We start from the raw sequence: 19559 nt of genomic DNA on the forward strand, positions 1-19559 counted from the left end.
GAAATAAAAGATGTTCAGCCTGGCAAATCTGAGAATTCAAATTCCAGAGCTGAGAAAAATGTTAAAACTTTATGAATATCCTGGTATGTCATTGAATTATTACATCAGTTTTAGAAAAATATACCCACAGATTGAACACTTCTACAATGAATTCTTGTAACACACCAACTCAGATATTTATCATTTTTCTTGTTTCCAGTCGGAGGTTTCTAAATTGAAGGCGTTATCTTGCAGAGACAGGAGTGGACACCCTGAACGTCCAACCAAATTAGAACTTGATGCCAAAACTGCTGAACTTGAGTGCAAATGTGCCTGAGCTGCCAAAGCTTGCACTGAGATTCCTGACTGTTTATTCTTCAACGTGGCCTTGATGATGCTACTTCTAAAACATGACCTGGTTCCAAAATATGCAGTCTGAAGATCCTAAGCAATTGCTTTACAAGTGAGTCCAATAGCCAAGCTTCCTGAGTTGAGTGTGTACAAAACTATGTCCCAGAGACAGCAGAGGCCCTGATCAGCCTTGGCTGCTAAGTGGAGATCTGACACTGTCTTTTTCATATGCACGTTGCTGAAAAGGTGGGTCTCTTTGATAACTCTGTGTGTGTTCCTCCACTTCTTAGCCTCTCCTGGTCTGGCTTCAAACATTTCTACAGCATCTTCTAACAATGTTTTTCAGTGGAGAAGTTGTCATTCTTTGAGCATCTTTACATTTTTATACAGACAAAACTGTAAGTATTCTTGTTTTCTGCATCGACCTTTATGTATCTTGAGGGCTTACACATAATCCATTGGCGGGGTGGCAGTGTAGTTGGTTTTTCAGTTCATTAATCTGCTGTGGGGGCCGGAATTCGTTTTAACAGTTCAGATGCCCTCATTGCATATCAGAGTGCCTAGGTTTCAGTCCCAGCTCCACTCCTCATCTAGCTGTATGTCAATGTGCACCCTGGAGGGCAGTGGCAATGGCTCTTGTGGTTCAGTTCCTGTCCCCCACACTGCGGGGGAAGCCTGGACTGAGTTCCTGGCCCCTGCTTCTGGCAGTAGCCCAGCCCCAACCATTGTGTACATTCGGGGGATGAAGCAGTGGAGCAGTGGATTCTCTTTCTCTCTCTGTCTCTCTCTTTGCTTCTCAAATAATCAATCAATTAACCAGTCAAAATAATCTGCTGGCTGTGCTGTGGCAGCTATGCTTCAGCTGCTGAATCATTGTTGCGCTATGTCTGCAGAAGAATATTTTCGTTTTGAAGTCCTGGTAGTAATATCCAGGTTCTGAGAGTAATATTCGTTTTATTTAGTTCTTGGCCAATTTCGGTTTTCAAATTGCTGCCACTGATTGCCTTTTCTCGCCCTCTAGCAGCCAACGGAACATGTTGCCTGAAAGGTCTAGTATCTTCTTTTTTATTTTTTAAGATTTATTTATTTGAAAAGCAGAATGACAGAGAGAGAGGGAGAGACACAAAGAGAGAGAGAAAGGTCTTCCATTCACTGGTTCATTCCCCTAATGGCCGCAAAGGTTAGAGCTAGGTTGATCTGAAGCCAGGAGCTTCTTCTGGGTCTCTCAAGTGGGCACAGGGGCCCAAGCACTTGGGCTGGCTTCCACTGCTTTGAGAGAATGTTTATCAATGGTACCTCTTATTTTTCCTATATTGGCTGTGTGATTATACCTAGTAGGTTCTCATTTATTCTTTTTGGGTTCAAACTCACCTCTGTACCAATCACCTCTGCAGATAGATTTTGGAAGGCTTTGACAAACTTATTTTACTAGAGTCTCCGTACACTTCATGGCCTGCAAACCACCTCCCTGTGGTTCATCTGAACTCAGAGGCCCTGGTGATCAACCACACACCTTTGCAGAAAGCCAGGCAGCCACTAACAGAAAGCACCTGTCAATATTCTTTATCTTTTTAAGTATGAACCCATTATTCTTTTTATTTAACTGTTCCAGTAAAATCATCTGGAAATTGTAGTCTTCTTTGTCCTTCCAGTGAGACAAAACTGTTAGGTGCTATGATTCAATGATTAACCTGAATTGCCATGGTATGTCCAGCAATGGCTTTTCAAAGTCATTACCACTGGTAGTAGGGGTGGCAAGGGAGTTATCACCTATTAAAACTTATATGCATATTGTGTGACGGAAAGTCAACAGATATCTTGAAAAGTTTCACTAATATCTTGAATACAGCAAATAACAGTGCCACAAAACTAAAGAACATAGGAAAAGTGTATTGTTCAGGTTGATTTTACCATCAAAGGGAATGTAAAGATTATGTAATCTTGGAGAAGATATTTGCATTATATGTAACCAATTAAAATTAATAGCAGAGTATATATAATTTATTATATATTGTATTAGAGAATTAATCAAGTGGATCAAATGGATCAAAAGCAGAACAAAGGAGGGAACAGGAATCACCAGTTTACTTGTAGAAGTAGAAAGTGGCACAACCATGCAACAACTTGCCATAACTTAATAGTTTTTCATATGCATACATTGTGTTTCAGACATTCCATTTCTAGATACATACCTAAAAATTCATATACATATTGCATAGAAAATGTTTATAATAATGTACATAACTTCATCTTTTATATTTACTAAAAGCTACCAATAACCCAAATGTCTGCCATCTGAATAATGTTAAATCAGTTATTCCATCATCTTGAAACAGAATTCTACATGGCCCAGATACAAACATCCAAAGTGATAAATCCTCAATAAATAACACTATGCAAAACCATAAAATCACAGAACAGAGATAAAATATTTGTCTATATATACTGTAAAATAGAGAAAAATAAACTACAAACTTTTTAGGGGAACATATATATCTATATTTATGTATAGGTAAATTAAAATTTAAAGAACTTAAGAGAATAGTTAGCACCCCATGATGATAGTAACTTCTTGGAGAAGGAGAGAGAAGGTTTAATTAAGGAGTGATTTTCTGGACCTCCAAAGTTACAACAACCATTAATGAGGTCAACTAGTATTTTTATAATATTGTTTCTGGAATTAGACATGCATTCCCATTTTGTGTAAGGTCTGTTTCATTAAAAACAGTAACAAAAAAAACTGAGGGTACATTCAACATCTAATGTGATTAGATTTGCTATAAATGTTGGCCAAGGAAACATAGGTTAAGTCTCTGAATTGGTTTGATAATTGCACACCAAGATGAATTTTTTTGAGAGTTATTTTGCAGATATCAGTGACTCTTAGAAACTGAGTCACAAAATTCTTCTCTTCTAGGCTCTGAATGTTGAGGAATTTATTTTAAGAATTTCTGCAGCGAATAGCATTTTCTAAGATGGGAACTGTAGGGAAAAGCTATGATACCCCTGGGCATCACCACACATAGAACAGGGTATTTTTTTTTCCTTTTGCTTCATCTCCTTTCCATCTTCCTCTTTCTCTCCCAAACACAGCTTTTGAAAACAAATTGGCTCTGTTATATGTAGAAATCCCCAAAGATTCTGAAGAATTATTTTATGGTCATGATTACAGAATATTTTGGTTTTCAATTTCTTTTAGGCTGAAGGTATTTCTTCTCCAGCATCACCTGAAGAAGGGAGGCTCATTAACCAGTGAGTAATACCATAGAGGATTAACCTAGAAAGGCACTGTAGTCAGCCCATTACCTGAAATACTGACCGCAGAGGAAGCACAATTCTGTGGGTTAACTTAACAAGAATATTTTGGCAGAATATTAATAATAAACATCCATATTAACATATAATACATATTTTATACTCTGATAATTCAGCTCTTTAAATCTTAAGACATAGTCTGTTAAAAAATTTAAAAAAAAAAAAACAAATGAGAAATCAAAACCAAAAAAATTAAAAACCCAGCACTTATGGTGTTCAGGCCTCTCCATCTGCATCAAGAACAAGCAGAGGGGCTAGCACTTTGGCGCCGCCTGCAGTGCTGGCATCCCATATGGACCATGGTTTGAGTCTCGGCTGCTCCCCTTCCGATCCAGCTCTCTGCTATGGTCTCAGAAAGCAGTAGAAGATGGTCCAAGTCTTTGGGCCCCTGCACGTGAGAGACCTGGAAGAAGCTCCTGGCTGGCATCTGGCTTCAGATTGGCACAGCACCAGCTGCCATGGCCATCTGGGGAGTGAACCAGCAGATGGAAGACCTCTCTCTCTGCCTCTCTGTAACTCTGCCTTTCAAATAAATAAATAAATCTTTAAAAAAAAAAAAAAAAGTAGAAACCGGATAAGAAGTAGAGCTTTTTCCACCCTATGTAACCATTCCCCAAAACTAAAAAGTGCCTTATGGGGGAATAAGCATGGTATAGGTTGATCAGCAAAGCGTTTGAAAATGTATGGTAAAGTGAATTATTTGTTTTCAATTCTCTGTTCTATGATCCTTTATTCTCCTGTCTTAATCTTCATGCAAAAAAAACAAAACAAAACAAAACAAAACAAAAAAAAAAAAAAAAGGAAATGAGTGCTTGGACTTCATATTCCTTCATTTTGAATTTTCCAGGGCCTGTCCCCAGCTGGTATTCTAAGTAAAATTAATTTGAATTATTATTTTATTTTATTTTTTGACAGGCAGAGTGGACAGTGAGAGAGAGAGACAGAGAGAAAGGTCTTCCTTTTGCCATTGGTTCACCCTCCAATGGCCGCCGCGGCCGGCGCGCTGCGGCCGGCGCACCGCGCTGATCCGATGGCAGGAGCCAGGAGCCAGGTGCTTTTCCTGGTCTCCCATGGGGTGCAGGGCCCAAGCACCTGGGCCATCCTCCACTGCACTCCCTGGCCACAGCAGAGAGCTGGACTGGAAGAGGGGCAACCGGGACAGAATCCGGCGCCCCAACCAGGACTAGACCCGGTGTGCCGGCGCCGCTAGGCGGAGGATTAGCCTAGTGAGCCGCGGCGCCGGCCTTAATTTGAATTATTAATTCATTTCTTGTTCCTATATGAGTGATAAACAAGTAATTAGTTTCTAGTACCTATAACTATGTGAGGGAATGTCTATAAAATATACAACACAATTTCTGATATGTTGTAGGTTCTCAGTCACCATCGATCTTTTATTTCCCATTTTTTTCTTTTTGTTTTGATCCAATAGCTTATTTACATCTCAGAAATTCTGTCTAGAAATTAATCAACCCCTAAAGAAGCTCTGAAGATTCCAGCATGAAGTTTCTAATTATTATTTATTATTTCTGTAAATAGAATTCTTATAGCATTCATTATTATTATTATTATTATTGGTATCTGAGAGACAGAGAGACAGATAGAAGGTCAGATAGAAAGAGAGCTCCTATCCACTTGTTCACTCCCTTAATGCCTACAATGGCCAGGCTTCTCTAGGATCAAAGACAGGAATAGAGAATTCAGTCCCAGCCTCCCATGTGGGTAGTCAGGACCCAACAACTTGAGCTGTTGCCTACTGCCTTCCCAGGTGTGCATTAGTAGGAAGCTGTATTTGGGAACAGGGGCAGGTCTCCATCCCAGGCACTCTAATACGAGACGAGGACATCCCAACAGACATCTTAACTGCTAAGCCAAATACCCATCCCTGCAACAGTGCTTATCATTAGATAAAGTATATAGTTGCTTTAAAAAAACCTAGAACATAGAAAACCAAAATGGGTCAGTGCCATATCTAAATCATTAAATCTGTACAAGTGTGTAGAGAAACACAAGACTGAAATTCCTGACCTAGGCCTTTATATAAGGACTCTAAAATCGTAATAATAAAGTGGAAAGTACATTTTTCCCTTTAGGTAGCTTTGCTTAGTATTATATTGGTACTAAATCTGCTCTCCTGTTATTTCCTTCAAGGGATTGAGGTAAGGTTAGTGCCAGTTGGCTCTGTGAATTCACACTGACTACACAAACTATTTTAATGTAATATCATTTCCCTAACAATACACAATAGTGACAGCAGGAAATTGTCCCTACAGAAATATCTAGCAGTACTGGAAAAATATTCTAGTTGTGAAGATTTGTGTTCTCTCTCCACAAAAGCTTCAGTCAGTAACATGGACTGCGTAATGAAAAGCTTGTGACAAGCAGTTAAGGTCTGCACTGGTCATTAGCAAGTGAGGGAAGTCACCGCAAGTCTGTCTGAGTAATCTGTAAGTGAGACAGTACCAAGTGATATGTCTACCTCTAGCATTTTTTTTTTAACCAAATGGTTGGAAATCCCTTGGTATAAGCATCAGTTTGGAGGTAGATGTGGAATTTTACTTAAACTACGTGCAATGAGGGATTGACCCTTTAGGTGTGAGACTTGGCAGCTGAGCTACATGGAAAATACATAAGTAGCAGAAGAAACCCAAACACTAGGGAAAGGTGGATGCCAGTGTAGCATTCCCATCTGCGGCAGCCTCTGTGGTGTGTGTTCTTGGGCTAGAAAACAATGTGATCTCTGCATGCATCTTAATCCATGGTGGGCCAGCACACCTGAGGCTGTAATGAAGTCCCTACTGTGATTTGAGGGTCTGGTCTGTCCAAACCTCTGTAAGGATTAAAAGCTAATTCTCAATGGGCATACTAAGGCACTCTTCCTAAGCTTTGAAAATGATTAAAAAAAAAAAAAAAAAAAAAAAAAAAACTAGGAATCAGGCACCTTCAAATGAAATTTCAGAAGAGACCACCAATTTCTAAATGTTAGTCCCAGACTTGCAAATATAGGTATTCCATAAATATTTATTGAATTAACTTGAATTCCAAAACAAACAATTCTGCTGGTATTATTCAGCCTAAGAACTACTTAGGCTTATTCCCAACCATAATAAAAGGGAGTACTTTTAAATTTTTCCTAATACAGATGAGAATCATATGAGCAATTTAACTTTTAACAAGCTGAGAACCTGTTAGTTTGAAAGTAGTAACTTATTCTGAGTATAGAATGTAGCGCAAAACCTACATATCAAGTTTATTCTCATTGTTATTTTCCTTTTAATTTTAATGTTACTGATGTTGACAGTAACAGCAGAGTCAGATGATTATATCTAAGGTAAATGTTTTTGAAAGATGTTAGTGGAATATTCTGGTAAGTCTTTCTGAATTCTTGCTGTTCACAAAACGTTGAGAGAGAGCATGTGTCCTGCAACTGTAGATCCTTTTTTTTTTTTCTTGCAAATGTGGGATCTGAGCTTGACACAAAGAAGAAATCTATGTCCTTCACTATAATAAAACACTAGAACTCTCAGAACACCCGGCAAACGTAATGTTTTCAATCTGCTGCAGACAAAGAGAATCTGGAAATCAATAAAGCTTAAAGGATATTTTTTTAGGAGGCAGTACAAAAAATTGGAGCCACCCCCTCCCAAGCTCTCCAACCCTCATCCTTCTGCAGAATAAGCAGGGATAGCCATTTGGTCCAGTGGCTAAGATGCCAGTTGGGATGTCTGCTTCCCATATTTGAGTACATTGGTCAGAGTCCTGGATCTGGCTCCTGCCTCCAACTTCCTACTAAAGCACATCTTAGGAGGCAATGGGTGATGGCTCAGGTGCATGATTCTGCTGTCTGTATGGGAGACAGGGAGACACGAATTGGGTTCTCAGCTCCCAGGCATTTGGGAAATGAGCCAGTGGGTGGGCTCTCTCTTGTATGAGTAAGTGTCTTTCTACCTCTCAAATAGATAAAGCATATGTGAGTTGACAAACATTTGCACTTTATAAATTGTGTAATTTTAAAGGATTAATTAGGCAAATCTTAATTCCTTGTTCTGCAATATTAGAATGTGATTAGAGGGAGGAGAGAACTTCCACTTTGACTATGACCTTGTCTAAATAAGATCAGAGTTGGCTAACTCAAAAAGCTTCCATAGCCTTGGTAACTCATGACAAGAGCCTAGGGTGATTACTGATGCCATAAAGAAGAGTGTCAATTTGTTAAGTCAACAACAGGAGTCACTGTGCACGTACTCCTCATGTAGGATCTCTGTCCTTAATGTATTGTTCAATGTGAATTAATGCTATAACTACTACGCAAACAGTACTTTACACTTTGTGTTTCTGTGTGGGTGCAAACTGTTAAAATCTTTACTTAATATATACTAAATTGATCTTCTGTATATAAAGATAATTGAAAATGAATCTTGATGTGAATGGAATGGGAGAGGGAGTGGGAGATGGGAGGATTGTGGGTGGGAGGGAAGTTATGGCAGGGAAAAAGCCACTGGAATCCATAAGCTGTACTTTGGAAATTTATATTTGTTAAATAAAAGTTTAAAAATTCGTTTCTTTAAAAAAAAAGAATGTGATTAGAGATATTAAATAATTTATAAAGTAGCTATCACTGTAATATAGCACACTGTTGTTTCTCAGTTAATGCTAATTATAACCCTTCCCACCTTTCATTAGCATTTTTGTCTCCCCACCCATGGTCATCTTCATTATTTTGCTTCATGCATAACTAACCATAGTTTCAACTTATTGAAGTGAATGAAGAGGGGCCAGTGTTGTGATATAGCAGGTAAAGCTTCCACCTGCAGTGTTGGCATCCCATGCTGGTATTTGTTTATGTCCCAGCTGCTCCACTTCTGATCCAGCTCCCTGTTAATGGGCTGGGAAAAGCAGCAGAAGATGACACAATTGTTCAGGTCCCTGCCAACCACATAGGACAACTGGATAAATCTCCTGGCTCCTGGCTTCAGCCTGGCTCAGCCCTGGCCTTTGTGGCCACCCGGGGAGTGAACCAGCGGATAGAAGACCTCTCTTACTCTCTCTGTCTCTCCATCTCTCTCTCTGCAAATCTGATTTTTCAAATAAATTTTTCTCAAAAAATGAGTGAACAGCATTTAGAGAGGATGGGCTGTATTATTTTTAAAAATTCAATATATTCTTAAAAATGTATCTATGAACTATATTAAATGTGTAAAAAACTGAAGTAAAAATCCACAAAAAATAAGTAAATGTATTTCATATTCCCAAAATAAACAAATAAAAAAAATATTGGGCCAGTGCCGCGACTCTCTAGGCTAATCCTCCGCCTGCAGCACCAGCACCCCAGGTTCTAGTTCTGGTTGGGGCGCTGGATTCTGTCCTGGTTGCTCCTTTTCCAGCTCAGCTCTCTGCTGTGGCCCGGGAAGGCAGTGGAGAATCCCCAGGTCCTTGGGCTCTTCACCCCCATGGGAGACCAGGAGGAAGCACCTGGCTCCTGGCTTCGGATCCGTGCAGCGCACCGACTGTAGCGGCCACTTGGGGGGTGAACCAATGGCAAAAGGAAGACCTTTCTCTCTCTCTCTCTCTCTCTCTCTCTCTCTCTCTCTCACACACACACACACACTGTCTAACTCTGTCAAAAAATAAAAATAAAAAAAGACAAAAATTCTGCAAAGAATAAAAGGTAGAATCAGGTGTTATTCAACCTGAAGAATAGAAAAATATGAAGATAGATGCTATAGAATTATCCAAAGAAACAGAAGCACTCAATAATCTGGCTAGCTACATGCCCTACTATTGGCATTGGAAGGGATTTTAGTAAGGATTGTTTTCCACTGATAGCATCAAGAATAGTCTGATTCTCTGAGCAAACTCTTGCCACACTCATCAGAGTCCTTTCTTGGCCTCAACCTCGTCCTTTGAAGACTTGAACTAGACATGAACACAGTTTCTAACAGCTCAGTGTTGCATCCCTAGGGTGACCTTGCCCCCACCCCTTAAAGTGCCAGCTTAAGAAAACTCCAGGTTGTCATAAACTTTTGCAAATTTTCCCACTTAGAACCTGAAGATAGGGGCATGTTCTCAGTCTGTGTGAGATGGTAGGAGCCTCACTTCTGCCAACACCAGTTAAAGTCAGAAGCATTTCACAGAGACCAATCCACTCTTACCGATTTTTGTAATGTTTCACTTCTGCTATTCTGCTGCGTCTCTGTTCATGTCCTGTCAACTCCTTCATTCTTCAGCTAAAATGAGGAGTCACCTCTGTACCACATTAAGGTCACTTCACCGCAGATTCTGTTTCCCTACTGCAAGACTGTCGCATATTAGTGCTTAAAATCTGTCCTCAGTATTTTAACTAGCATCTGTCTTCATCTTTAACTCTTATATTGACCTAATATAATGAGTTGAGGTCAATGGTCTTTTCCAGAACAATCATCAGTGACACGAAACATGCTGAATTCACCAATCTCCTCTTCTCCAAAACTTCCTTTATGACACCATCTGCCAGAGTAAGTTTGGGATATATTCTTAGGAATTTGAAGATTTTGAAGCACAAGCGATGTATACTTCTCTTCTTGTGATTGACACCCATGCTATTAAATGCAAATAAGATTGTGTTGGGAGTAAAATGCTGTCTAGAAACACTTGTGTTGGATTTGGTTTTCAAAAATCCAGGAAGATGAGCCCCCTCCTTTCCAGAAAAAGCTGAGAACATCACATGTTGTTCCCATCATTTTCCTTTCTCCCTTTGCTTTTCTGTACCCTGAACTAGCATCTGTCTTTAATTTTTTTCTTTCTTTTTTTTTTTTTAATTTTTGACAGGCAGAGTGGACAATGAGAGAGAGAGACAGAGAGAAAGGTCTTCCTTTGCTGTTGGTTCACCCTCCAATGGCCGCCGCGGCCAGCGCACCACGCTGATCCGATGGCAGGAGCCAGGTACTTATCCTGGTCTCCCATGGGGTGCAGGGCCCAAGTACTTGGGCCATCCTCCACTGCACTCCCTGGCCACAGCAGAGAGCTGGCCTGGAAGAGGGGCAACCGGGACAGAATCCGGCGCCCCGACCGGGACTAGAACCCGGTGTGCCGGTGCCACAAGGCGGAGGATTAGCCTATTCCACGGCGCCGGCCTGTCTTTAACTTTTTTCAATGCATTCCATCCTTGCACTGATTATATCCTTTCTATTAATGTTTGTGTAAATATGTCTTTTATATCCTTTAACCCATGTGTCTACTATCACTGAAGATATCCCTCAAAAGGCAGTCTGCTCTTAAAGATACTGAGTACATAGTCACTACACACCATGCCATGGGTTCACCTCAACATTTAAATGACTTGTAGAATATTACTTAAGAGGCAGCAAGGCAAACTGAACCAAAGATGATCCTTTTTAAGACATTATTGTAATCTTCTATTTTGAACTGCTATCAGATGTGGCTTTTCTGCAGCATTTAACGCTGTTGGGAGTTTTATATTTTCCCTCAGATGTTCTATTTTCCTGAATTCTTCAAAACTAGTCCTCTTGGTATTACTACCAATTGTGGGTTTTTCTTTCTAAGATTTATTTATTTACTTGAAATGCAGAGCAACAGAGTAGAGGAGGGGAGGGGATGGGAGAAGACAGACAAAGAAAGAGATCCTGTATCTATAAGTTCGTACATCAAACATTCACAACAGTCAGGGCTGGGCAAAGCCAAAGCCAGGAGCCAGGAACTCCATCTTGGTCTCCCACATGGGTTTCAGGAGCCCAGATACTTCAGTCAATTTCCACTGTCTTCCAAGGCACAGCTTCAGGAAGCTAAACAGGAAGTAGAGCAGCTGGAACTGGAACCGGAACTCTGTTACGGGATACTGACAGTGCAAGCTATGGTTTAACCAGCTGTGCAACAGCATTGGCCTCCCGGTTTATCACTTGATTTTACATCACAAAATTTAGGACTCTATGAACACTCTGATTATGGTGAATATGTATTTTTCATTGGCGATCATTCATGGTTCCAATATCCACACTACCTCGATTTCTTTATATCTCTCTCCTTTAGAGATCACTTACCACTGAAATTAATCAAGGTAAAGAATGATACTGACTCTAATCAATAGCTCAATACATGAACCTGTTCAAGATTTTTTTTTTATCTTGAAGGCTTCACAGCTCTAATCAGGGAGAGTAATTCTTCAGTACAATAATGTTGTTAACACTGGCTTAAGGGTCCAACTTCCTTAAGTTGTGTGACCTACCATGGAAAAATGAACAAACATGAGCAAACACTGAAGAAGATCCAGTGGGGTGCTTTTTTTTCACAACCATTAGAATATTTTAATCAATGTGATTCTTTTATTCTTATGAAGTTTTATATAAAATCACTTTGGAGAAAAGTTTTTCACAGATATTTGTTAATTGTATAAAGAACTATGGATAGACATGGAATTATTTTCAGGACAGTATTGAAACATCAACATATACTTGATTTATAACAAATTAATATAGAAATTATATGTTTACAGGACCCAATGCTATCGTATCATTTAATCAAAATTACACAGTTTTGTGCAACATATTTTTTTTTTTAACAGGCAGAGTTAGATACACAGAGAGAGACAGAGAGAAGGGTCTTCCTTCTGTTGGTTCACTCCACGAATGGCCGCTACGGCCGGCGCACTGGGCCGCTCTGAAGCCAGGAGCCAGGTGCTTCCTCCTGGTCTCTCATGCAGGTGCCGGGCCCAAGCACTTGGGCCATCCTCCACTGCCTTCCCGGGCCACAGCAGAGAGCTGGACTAGAAGAGGAGCAACCAGAACTAGAACCCGGGGTGCCGGCACCGCAAGGCGGAGGATTAGCCTAGTGAGCCGTGGGCCAGCCAACATAGTTTTAAGAAGTTTAAATTGTATGTTTCAAGGTTATCTTAGTGAAAGACATATTATTGGCAAACAAATACATCAATAGTATATGTCTCATGTTTTTTGATGTATAAATTAGTGTATTGTGCTCTATTTTAATCTTCCCTTTAAAATTTTCATACTGCACCTAAATTTTAAGCTGTTTAAGGAAAGGCATATAGTTCACATTAATCTTAAAATAGTAAGTATTAATCTCAAGCTACAGACACAAGCTAAAAAGATTGTTCTCAGGACAGTATTTATCCTAGCAGAGAAGATACCCAAGCCGCACATCAGAATAACGAAGTTCAATTCAGGTTCCTGTTCCAGACCCTCGCTTGCTGCTGATGTACTCACAGGGACACAGCAGTGATAGCTCAAGTAATTGGATTCCTGCCACCCTAATGGGAGACCTGGATTGCATTCCAGCTCCTGTCTCTGGCCCTGACCCAATTCCAGCCTGTGACTTTTGGGAGCAATTGGAGAATTAACCAGTAGATGGGAGATATTCACTGTCTGTCTGTCTCTGCCTTTCAAATAGCTATCATAATTTATATTTCAGAGTCACTATTACACTGTGGGAACTTCTTAGGGCATGACCTGGAAGTGGCCTAAATGATTCCTGTTCACATACCATCCTCAGATTACAAGAACTAATCCATAGGCAAGAATTCCATATGTAAGGATCCCTTGTATGTGCCTGGGGAAAGGAAAGCAATGCACATGGTACAGGGACCACCTGGCATTATGTTTGTGACATTTACTCCATCTCAAGATCGTCCACACATAAGTGCCACACTGAAACCTCTCAGACTTCATAAATGTTGCATGTTTCTGTTGCCACATCTACCACTTTGCACCACTAGAGTACTTTAACACCATTATATTCATTATGCATTTCGCTGCACTTTTCATAAGATCTCCAACAACAGGGTCAAATTCTTATTGATCTCCATGGCCTCTGTTTGTAGTGTATGACAGTTCCTTTAAATGCTTGTTAGTATGCCCTCTCAATGTTCTAGGAGTTCCTCAAGTAAAAGTAGTTCTTTAGCATTTTCCTGAAGGGGATTAATATTTATAAATATTTGAAATTATCCACAACTGAACAATAAAGGAAGTTGAACACTATATTCTTACAGATTTTTAGAAGGTAAGTGTAATTTGATAAGTGAATCTATGTTTCTCATGTTACTCATAACAAAAACTATAAAGTGACCAATTAATACAGAAATTCCAATGGTGGCACCAGAATATTATGTGTTCCAGTCAATGACTATGGAAAACATTTTAGCAAAATGAAGTTTATGAAACATTTATTCCTCTCTGCATCTAATGTATGCTATTTTATTGAAAAATTCTACTTTCTCCAAACCAGAGACTAGACAAAGTGTCTAGTAACTTTGCAATTTTTATTAGTTTCAGAATAAAGTGCTATATAAAAATATCTCTGCAAAAAAATGGATTGTTCTCTCTAGTTTTCATATAATTTCCTCAAACCCAGCAGGTGTAAGGCACAAAAAATAACAGATGGAAAACTTAAAGGAGAAAAAAGAAGCTGAGAAATGTTGCACATAATTCTATTTACTATAATAAAACATAGTGCTAAGAGAGTGTCCTGTTTATTTTTACTTTTCTCACTGAAAAACTTAACATACAGCATAACTGCTAACATTTCCTAAGATCTAAGAACAAGAAATGTTCTATCTTGAAAAAAATTTCATTTCACTTTTCCATAAATTTAAATATATGTATTTTATAGAGATATGAACAAATATTTATGCCCACAACTCATTTAACATACAACTTTTTTTAAAGATTTATTTATTTAATTAAAGTCAAGAGTTACAGAGAGAGTGTTTTTTTAGATTTATATGTTTATTTGAAAGGCAGTTAGAGAGAGAGAGCAATAAAGAGAGATATTTATCAGCTGGTTCATTCTCCAAACGGCTGCAACGGCTGCAACTGGGCCAGGCCAAAGCCAGGAGCCTGGAATCACATTTGGTTCTACCACAAGGGTGGCAGGGGCCCCAGTATCTTGGCTATCATTTACTGCTTTCCCAGGCACATTAACTGGGAGCTGGATTGGAAGCTAAGATGGGACTTCAACCATCCCTCCGATATGAAATACCAGCATAGCAGGTGGCAATTTAACCTGCTGTTCCCCAACCAGCGATGGTGTTCAATACCACACAATCATGACTATATATTTACTTCCAAAAATAGGTTAAGAAAGCCTTCAAACTAATGTTTGCATTTCATCATCGAAACATGGCTAGTCTTATAGATAATGTCTTAAATTAGCTAAGTTAATTTTTCTCCAGTAAAATAACAGAAAAATGGTTATATTTAAAATATAAATCAGTTTTTCATAAATCTTTGTTTTTTAAAGATCTTTTACAAATAGTACCACTGTATTTTCAGATATTTAGGTTTGAGGCCTTATAATCATAAGCAAGAGCATAGTTTTATTTTTCCCACTTCAGCAGTGTTTGAAGTCTTGTTTGTTTGCACATAAAATGAGTCTTGCAGCTGCTTTTTTATTTGCAGTCCAATTACCGGAATTTAGATAATGGCTTTTTTTTTTTTTTTTAAACATTCTACCTTGATCTTGGAGATCCCTTTACCGGTTGTTTCACTCTCATTTAGTGTCCAGTTAACAGGCCCTTACTGTCATTCTAGAACTGTACTTTTAAAGCTTTATCATATAATTTTGTGGGACATTTCAATTGCATGTTGTCTACAAAGAAGTTCAAAGTTAATTAACTATCTCCCCCAAGCTATTCAGAATCTTTATCTTAAACTATTTCCACAATGCAAATTATCTAGTCCCAAAACACTGCCTAGTCACACATTTTCTGAACAAGTCCCATATCCCTTTATGCAGTCCTGCATCCCAGCATGATGCCTTGCTTTGTGCCAACATCTTGGTATACTGCTTTACATTAAGCTGGAAATTTACTCAGAGCAAGTTTTCTCCTTTCGATGACCCTCACAATCCATTTTATTATCCTGTCACTTCTTCAATGTCTGTTTCTACATTCCACTTTTTTAAATGAAGTCTCCACAACAGCCTAGCCTTAAGTTTGTTCCTTATCTTCTGATGTGTATTGGCATTGTACTTATGGAACTCATATAACACATTATATCAGGTTTAAAAGTACATGTCTGAACATATATATTCCTGCTACAAATTTTCAAAAACCATGTCCTTCAAATCATCAGTTAAGATAACATATGTAATAAGCAAAAGTAATTCATCGATTTAATACTGTTATAATGTCTAAGAATTTTAAAAAGATTACTATTGGACAGACTAAAATTATAGAAACCAAATAATGACCATCTCAGCCCCTTTCACATATTGCTATTTGGGTTTTGTGGTAGAAGGAATCTTTGAGAAAGCAATTTGGCAATGGTTACTTTAGACATTAAAACCTAGGGCCTGAAAGTTCAAGTTTAATGTGGTATCTGGCAAGCATTCACTGGCTCCCTCTCCTAATTTCTACCAAAAACTATGATCAGAGCACAATACACAAATAACAACACACGCAGAAAATGGTAACCAATAAGCAATCCCACTTTATAATCTAGAAGAAAATTTGACTAAAGGCAAGGCTGATAAATTTAAATAAAAATAGCTTCAATACATTCCAGTGGGTCAGCACAAGCCTATATGAACTGTGCAGTGAGAACTTGCATCTTTCTCAACTGGTTCCTCTCCCATTTAGAAACACAAGAGTTACAACACACTAAAAGTTATACAACTGCTCAATTTTTTTTTAAAGATTTATTTATTTATTTGAAAGGCAGAGTTACAGAGAGAGAGAGAGAGAGAGAGAGAAAGGTCTTCCATCCACTGGTTTACTCCACAAATGGCCACAATGGCCAGAGCTGGGCCAGACCAAAGCCAGGAGCCAGGAGCTTCTTCCAGGTCTCCCACGCACGTGCAGCAGCCCAAGAACTTGGGCCATCTTCAGTTGCTTTCCCAGGCCATAGCAGGGAGCTGGATTGGAAGTGGAGCACCAGAGAGTCAAAGAGTGAGCCCCCTGCCCAATTATTTTCTGGGTATTGTTAATAACAATGTCCAAATCCTAAGGGTACCTATTTCTCTAGATACTGATAAATTCCCATTTGCAAAGTAGACTTGAGAGGAACAAGGGGAGGGCAATGAGACAGTTGGTGAAGGAGGATCTGAAGTAGGTAATCTGAAAATAAAGCAAGCACTGGAACTGAACAGCACATGGCAAAATAATATACTTCTACATGGGATTAGATTTTCTTTTTAAATATTTATTTATTTAATTGTAAGGCAGAGCTGGAGAGAGAGAGATCCTCCATTCCTTGTTCACTCCTCAAATGACCACAAAGCCAGGAGCCAGGAGCTTCTTATAGGTCTCCCATGTGGGTGCAAGGGCTCAAGTATTTGGCAGTGATTTTGGTTAAGTGTCAAGAAGAAATTAAATAAGGAGTTATGATACAGAAGAAAGAGAGAGCGACTTATTTTCGATACAGTGCTCAGGGAAGTCCTCTCTTGGCAATCAGCTGGTGAATTCTTATAGAATCAGTGATAAATTTTAATTTCTCATTTAGCATTTTGTAATGCTGCATTATCCAAAATTTATACAATGGGCTGTAAGAAAATAGATATAATCATTTTAAGGTTCATTTCCTTTGAGGAAAAATTTTGGGAAATAACTTTAATGTAACTTTTGTTCAATCATATTTATACCTTGATATGAAAATAAGAACACAAAAGTTTATGTTTTATATAAAAGGGCTGGAAAATATTAATATCTACTTTGTTGGATCACAGATACATGAGTTGCTTACTTTTCTTACTTTCACTCTTCGGAATTTACTTATATACTATGATAAACATTACTTATATAACCAGAAAACAGTAATACAAACATTACTTTTAGTAATAAAAATGGTCAATTAAAAATGAAAGTTTCCAAAAGAAAAATAAATTACCTAAAGTACTGTAATTATTTGTTATCCATTTTCCTCCAATTCATCTTTTGTTAAATGAGTTGATGCTTCCTAAACCACCAGTATATATTTTTCTAAAAAAGAAAAATCAATTTTGTTACAGAAACTCATTTGCAATTATCAGACAAGACCACCCTTATGGAACTTTGCCTGAGCCCTCTCTGTCCCTGGAAAGCAGCAATGGTGGGGAACACCTTTTTTATGTTCCTAGGATTGCTGGCTGCAAAGAGAAACAGGGCTATCATGTACTCTGAGATGCGTCCTATCTCCACGTCACCCCAGTGACTCTGGAAAACGTGTTTACCCCCTTCTCTTGTACTCCCTTGGATTAGCTGGTGACTCCACTGCTTATCCGCTTCTGTAAAACCTTAGGTCCCCTTATCTTCTTGACAAGTTCCTCACTATCACAATCGCCTGAATGAAATCATCTGTTTAAATATCCGGTGCATTTTCCTTAGAGGTCTGGGGCCATGGTTCAACGGTATTGGAACTTACCACTGGGTCATGGTTTATTCTATCACAGTGGTAGCTTTTGTGTTTTGCTCATTCCTCCCTAGAGTGCTGGGAACCAATGGCAAGTCTAGCTCCCAACCTTGCATTCCACACTTTTGTCTGCTATTATACAGTAAAGATTTGATTTCCATTATTTTTGAATACTGACTTGATTTCCAGCACCAATTTCACTTGGATTCATAGTCGCATCATTTAGAGATCTCTCTAAATGGATCATTTGTAGAGTTCTTGTCTCTGTTGGGTGAATAACAACAGTCAATCTGTTAGACTTTCCTGTTCATCAATTTGTCTACTCTGCTCAGATCAATAAAGAATTACATAATATAAGGGTTGCAAAAATGTATATCTCATGTGGTGAGTTTTGTATTTCTGTTTTTATGTTTGACATAGGGTGATATTTTATATTTGAGGCTATAAACTTTTGCTCTGGGTATGAGTTTTTATATATCTATAAATCATAAAGACTTTTGTCTTTCGTTATTTATGTCATTTGCCTTACCATTGCTGTTTCCTTACCCCTTACCTGTTAAAGTAGATCATTTCTGATAAGTTTAGTAATAAAGTAGCATTCACATTATTCCTTTTTTTATTTAAGCATATGCATGAGGCTTGCACTAGGCCAGGTAGTAAGTAGGTTTTGCTGGGGGAGACCTTTTTTTTTAAAGATTTATTTATTTATTTGACAGGCAAAGTTACAGAGAGGCAGAGGCAGAGAGAGAGAGAGAGAGAGAGAAAGTCTCCCATCCACTGATTTATTCCCCAAATGGCCTCAATGGCTGGAGATGCACCCATCCGAAGCCAGGAGCCAGGAGCTTCTTCCGGGTCTCCCACGCAGGTGCAGGGACCCAAGGACTTGGGCCATCTTCCACTGCTTTCCCAGGCCATAGAAGGGAGCTGCATTGGAAGTAGAGAAGCCGGGACTTGAACCAGCACCCATATGGGATGTCAGCACTGCAGGCGGCAGCTTAACTGGCTACACCAACAGTGCCGGTCCCCTAGATAATTCTTTAAATCATCCCAGAAAATAATATTGAAACTCTAGCACTTGCAGTGCATTAAAATTTTTTTTAAAAGAACTTACCTCAGAAACATTTTAAGTATTCACAGTAATGTAATTTAGGCACGTCCCTGGTAAACACAGTTACTTTAGTATGTTTGATTTAATCAACAGCTATGTTTTCTCTGATGTCACATTTTAAAATATTGAATATAATATAAGGACAGCATTATTTTACACTGGTATGTTCTTCCTGACCTTATGCAGGTGTGCAGTTTGAATAAGCCAGCATTAATTCCATCAAATGTTTGTGATGACTAAAGATGTAATTTGTGCTGAATCAAGTTGAGTCATTATTTTAACTCTATTTCAATAATTCTGTTGCATAGTACATTAGTTTGAACAGAATTTCCCACAGCCCGTAAGAGAACGTGATGATTCCCTTGTTTTTCTGTCTGTAATAGTCCAGGCCCCTTTCTTCCTTCAGAAGTTCTTCACTAATGAATGATGTCCCTACTGCAACGGCTTTAATAAAATTATCTTAAATGCCCAGT

At 38.7% G+C, this 19559-nt stretch overlaps 1 long non-coding RNA gene across 1 annotated transcript in view; it reads left to right on the plus strand.

Annotated features, from left to right (window-relative positions):
• The window catches only part of LOC108178130 (uncharacterized), a 99677-nt gene that overhangs the window by 78496 nt on the left and 1622 nt on the right, over positions 1-19559 (plus strand). Inside the window, exons 4-5 of the long non-coding RNA XR_011378041.1 lie at positions 200-576; positions 3530-3582. This is a non-coding gene — a long non-coding RNA (uncharacterized lncRNA). The remainder of the gene's footprint in view (positions 1-199; positions 577-3529; positions 3583-19559) is intronic.

The sequence above is a fragment of the Oryctolagus cuniculus genome, chromosome 8, assembly GCF_964237555.1.
Source record: "Oryctolagus cuniculus chromosome 8, mOryCun1.1, whole genome shotgun sequence".
Lineage (NCBI taxonomy): Eukaryota > Metazoa > Chordata > Mammalia > Lagomorpha > Leporidae > Oryctolagus > Oryctolagus cuniculus.